The sequence below is a fragment of the Callithrix jacchus genome, chromosome 12 (genome assembly GCF_049354715.1).
Source record: "Callithrix jacchus isolate 240 chromosome 12, calJac240_pri, whole genome shotgun sequence".
Taxonomy (NCBI): Eukaryota; Metazoa; Chordata; class Mammalia; order Primates; family Cebidae; genus Callithrix; species Callithrix jacchus.
The window spans coordinates 45,115,088-45,120,258 of record NC_133513.1 but is presented as its reverse complement, the minus strand read 5'-3'; the positions used below and the strand labels follow the sequence as shown (position 1 = coordinate 45,120,258).

At 33.8% G+C, this 5,171-nt stretch overlaps 1 long non-coding RNA gene across 1 annotated transcript; it reads left to right on the top strand.

Moving 5' to 3' along the window:
* The first annotated feature begins 571 nt into the window (after positions 1-571).
* On the top strand, positions 572-4,602 carry LOC144578496 (uncharacterized). Its single transcript, XR_013524378.1, has 2 exons — positions 572-698; positions 1,410-4,602. It is a non-coding gene; the product is annotated as an uncharacterized LOC144578496 (long non-coding RNA).
* Positions 4,603-5,171: the final 569 nt, after the last annotated feature.

Genomic DNA, 5,171 nt, shown 5'->3' with positions numbered 1-5,171 from the left:
AGAAACTACCATCCAATCTTGAAAAACAATTATTCTTCTTTGTTTTTTTTTTCTTCTCCTTTTCTATGCTGAGTGTTTTAATAATGCTTTAATAATGATTAACTCAATTCACGTGCTTTGCTTAAAGAACTTCAGAAATTGGTCTTGAGATACTAAGCATAGAGTTAAGGCTATTCATCCCTGGAAGAATGCTGGTGAATTAATCTGTATCTCTGCTGCAATCAAGCAGACATCCCCAGACCAACAGATTGCCATTTGCTCAAGATAGTCACTGAGACCAGATATACTGACCTGCGTGTAGTCAACCCCTGCATATAGTTTCTACACATTAATGCTCCCATAAAATCCTTTTGCCCAGCCTGAAAACCTTGAGATGGTTTTTGTGACACTGTCATCCATCTCTTCAGGTTGCTGGCTCTTGAATAAACCTGCTCCTCCTCTTACTAACTCTTGTTTCTCGAGCTTGGCTTGCAAGCAGCAAGCAGCTGAAACTGGGTTTGGTTACAGTTTCTGGTACCCAGCATGCAGCTGTGTTCCCCACGTGGTCTAGCCTGCCTGCTTTCCAACGGTCAGAGCAACTGACTGCAGTATTGCATTAGGGCTTACCCATTCACACTATAGGCAAAGCAATAATTGCTTGTGAGTGCCAGCTGCTCATGACTAGCTGACCTCATGGCTGGGATTCCCTGGAAGATGGAGTAAGTCATTTTGCTAAGTACAATTGGGAACTCTTTTTCCCTCCATTTAGGCTTTCCATCAGAATAAACCAGCGTATGTTTGTTTTTGGTTGTGGTGCCCTTTTAGAAAACCAAATAGTTGTTGGACCTTTATGTAATTTGAGAGCTGGTTCATTTGCATTTGTCAGTTGTCTTTGTGGGCCCTGGAAAAGTTCAAAGGCATGCCAGATTTTCTGGAACTGCCAGATGGTTACATATTATGGTCCATTTTTTGTGCACATTTTAATAATAAGTGTAAATTACAGTAAGGAAAATTGAGACCTCGAATGGTTAACTGGCAACTAAAGCTAAGTGGAGTCATCTAAAGCTCTCTATTTCTCGCTTTCTTTTTCTGCATGATTTGAATCTGCTGTTATTAAGCTACTGGTGTTGAGATCAACTGTTTATGGTACGAGTAATCAAGGTTATTCGGAGATTTTGTTTTTCTTATACAGTTCCGCCAATTCCACCTAAAATCCAAACATTGGAAACTCATTTGAAACCGAAGGGAAGAAAAAAGAGTAAAAGCGGTGTTTTTCGTTTTTGTTTTTAATTATACTGCCATGAAAACTGCTTTGCCCCAAATTCTGGCCCACAACTTACCGGATTACCTATTGGGGTAAACAAAATTTAGCCAAGTAAACAGGTTCCAATTTTGTCAGAGATATAATTGAATCCAACTATCTTTTATAGGCTGGTGAGTTCGTGATGCTGTCTCATGGATGGAGTTTTAAGGTAAAAGCTATTGGATTTTTGTTTGAATGTGTGTGTATACATGTTTAGATGTGTTTTGTGTATGTATTATGTTATGTATTGTGTGTAGCATACCACCAAATTAGCTTATAAGCAAATGAGTACTCATAAATTAAGTTCAAATACTTTTTAAGTTCGTATGAATTTAGTAATCTATAATAAATAAACTCGATTTAAAATTATTAGTAAAATAAAAATAGAAATGTCTTGAGAATTGTTGGCACACATTTTTGTCTGAGTTTACTGATTAGATAAGTTTTATATTTGCCTCTGCTAGATATTTTAAGGCATCAGGGTTTGACACAAACATTATAAGGCTGTAAACCCAGCTAAAAACATAATAGTCTCTTTGTGTGATTTTTTTCTTTAAAATAATAGTGATTTAAGACTGTCGGTTCAGTGAAAACAGCTGAATCTTTTAAACTATTGTCAAGTGTCCACATATTTAACTTTAAGGTTCTTACTTAGGTGAACCCTTGATGTTCACTGACTTTAAAAATGGTTACTAGGGAAATTACTTTAAATGCTGACTAGTTTTGTCCAATATCTCAGTTTTCAGAAGTAATCTTGATAAACTGTTAAAAATGAAAGAATTGGGGCATGTGGAAATAAGATAAATACTTATAGGTGGACTTTTTATGTAATTAAAAATTTAAAATTATTTTAAATTGAATAATAGGTGCTCACTGGATATCTGCGTCATTTCCAATTAAGACAGTTATGCTATGGCAAAATATATTTATAAAAATTGTGGAGCTGTTTGATCTATAAAATGCAAACATTGGAAACATCTGATAGATAATTTAGAATTTCTTGATCTCTAGGTTTTCACTAAAATTTAAAGTCACTAAGAGTAAGAATTCCAGTTAGTGTATAATTCTGTAAGTTCTATTCTTTTTGGTAAAGAATTACTTTATGTAACTTGGATGTGATTTTGAAGTTATGTGTGAAAGAAGGTAAAAGATAAACAGTAAGTAAAAAAGAGATGTGAAGAAAATTATTTATATTAAGATGTAGTTTTGGTAAAGAAGGTTATTTAAAAAAACATTTTTATGAGAAGGAATCTTGTATGTTAAACTTTTGTCCTAAAATCAAATGACTGGTTATTTAGAAAAGAGGTGAGTGTATGGCAAATAAGATAGTTCAAGAATGTTGCAGATAGTCTTGAGTAAGGATAAGGTTTGTGAAAGATTATTTTACTTAAATAATTTTGTATGTGATTAACTTTGCTATAACAAAAAGATAATTAATTATAATAGTCTTTTTAAGATTGGTCCCCTATGTTAAAACAAGGATTTCTTAAGGCATTGATTTATTGTTAATGAAACTACGAGACGTTTTAATTTCTAATTCTATAACCTGTTTCTTTTGAAAACTTTTCAAGATTCGTATCTCAAAAGGTCAATTTTTGCTATGTCTCACTGCTTTCAACTTTTTCTCTCCTAGAGGATGACTGAGAAAAAAAAAAAAACTCCTTCAACTTTATTATCAACTCCTGTACTTCTTTTTTTCCTCCAGTTCTAACTATGATTATGGCCTGATGCTCAATGGTTTTATCTTAAAAGTCTAGAAGAACAATATTTTCCTATAGTATAATTTGATTCTGTATTTTTGGCTTTTCTTGATATGTCTAATTTTAAATGTAATCAGGAAACTTCTCATGCTGTTACTAAGTTATGTATTCCCCTGCTGTAACATGGAACACACTCTTCTTGTAACTGATTAAATTCAAGTACTTTTTTTCCATCAGGTTTAACTTCCAGGTTATCTAAATGGGCTTCCCATAAGGAGAAGCAATCACACTGCAGAAGGTTTTTTCTTGCCTTTTTTAGTAACTGACTTAAGAAACATGATTTTACATTTTATCAAGAAAATTTCCATGTTTTCTTTATTCAATTTGTGATTACTTAGTAAAACTGAGCTTTAAAAAGATTAAGATTCTTGCATCCATGTAACTTTCTGTTTTGCGTTTGAGGTTTTAAAATTATCACTCTTGGTTAAATGAATGACTATAATTTTATAATAATCTGTGCTTTGATCAAATGTTTTGGGCCTTTTAATCTCTATGATAAACACCCTCAAAATAAAAATTCTAACCTAAATTTCTGATCTAGCCTTATTACTGGGGACTTATGAAAGCCATAAAAATTAATCACTTCAAGGTTATAGAATCATTTTACAACTTTTAGACAGATCATTGACTTCAGTATCACCAACTTCAGCCCCATGAAAAGGTCCTTACAAGGTTATATTAACTAATCATGTGATATTAAGTTACAGAGTTTTGACACCTTGATATACACATCTCATCTAAAAAGGCACCATCTGCTGCTAAATCTTGAATATGATGCCAGTATCTGACACCAAACTCTAACCAAAGCCTTGTTTCCAGATGTGGAAAAAGGCAACAATCAAAGTAAATTGCTTTCATGAAACATAGGGACAGACCTGTAATAAAAGACATCAAAACTCATTTAATAATTTTGCCTGCATCTGAGTCCTTGATACTAGATAATTTGAATGTTTAGCTATCTATGGGCTTCCTCTTTCTGTCATTCTTAGAACCAGGCAAGGCTTAAAACCTTTTTTTGTTTGAAATGTTGCTAATTCTTTCTGCAGGTTTTGTTTTACCTCCAAAATTTGAAGGTATTCAATCCCTCCAGGCCCACAAGCACATGAGAATATAAGGGACAGTTTTGAAAGATAAAATTAATTTAGAACTTCCAAATCAAAACTGGTACACAGATGCCTCAACAGCCGATGGCTCAACACATAGAACTTATAGACAAGTCCATTTTCTAACCTTTCTTTTTTGGCTGTTGTTTTTGACTCTTATGTTACTTAAAAGGGTTCCAAGAATTAATGTTTGCCTCTGTTCTCATTTGGCTTAGACTAATTAACTGGCTATAAGTCTTTAAACTCTTAAGTCCCTTGTCCATAGAAGTCCCACTGAAGAATGTGATAGGTCAGGGGAAGGTAGTCACCCCACTCTCACATCAATATAGGACAAAATAAAAGCTTGCCCATTTGTTGACAAAACAAAAGGAAAATGTAAACAAAAAGTGCAGAATAAGAGAAACTATTTGCCAACCATGCATTTATCAAAGATCTAATATCCAGAATCTATAAGAAACTTAAAGAAATTTACAAGAAAAAAACTCTTAGAAATGGGCAAAGGACATGAAGAGACACTTCTCAAAAAAAGACATATATGTGGCCAACAAACACATGAGATAATGCTCATCCTCACTAATCATCAGATAAATTCATCAGATAAATGATAGTATGAGCTGTCCTTGGTGCGAAGCTTGGTGTGAACTGTTTAGAGAGTTCTACAAACACCACAATGGGATACCATCTCACACCAGTCAAAATGGCTATTATTAAAAAGTCAAGAAATAACAGATGCTGCCAAAGCTGCAGAGAAAAGTGAACACTATATTGTGAGTTGGAATGTAAATTAGTTCAGTCACTGTGGAAAGTAGTTTGGAGGTTTCTCAAAGAACTTAAAGCAGTTATTCAAACAAGCAATCTCATTACTGGCTGTATACCCCAAGGAAAAGAAATTGTTCTTCCAAAAAGACATGCACTGGTATGTTCAGCATGGCACTATTCACAATAAAAAGACATGAGATCAACCTAGGTGCCCATCAATGGTGGATTGGATAAAGAAATGTGGTACATCCACACCTTGGAATACTA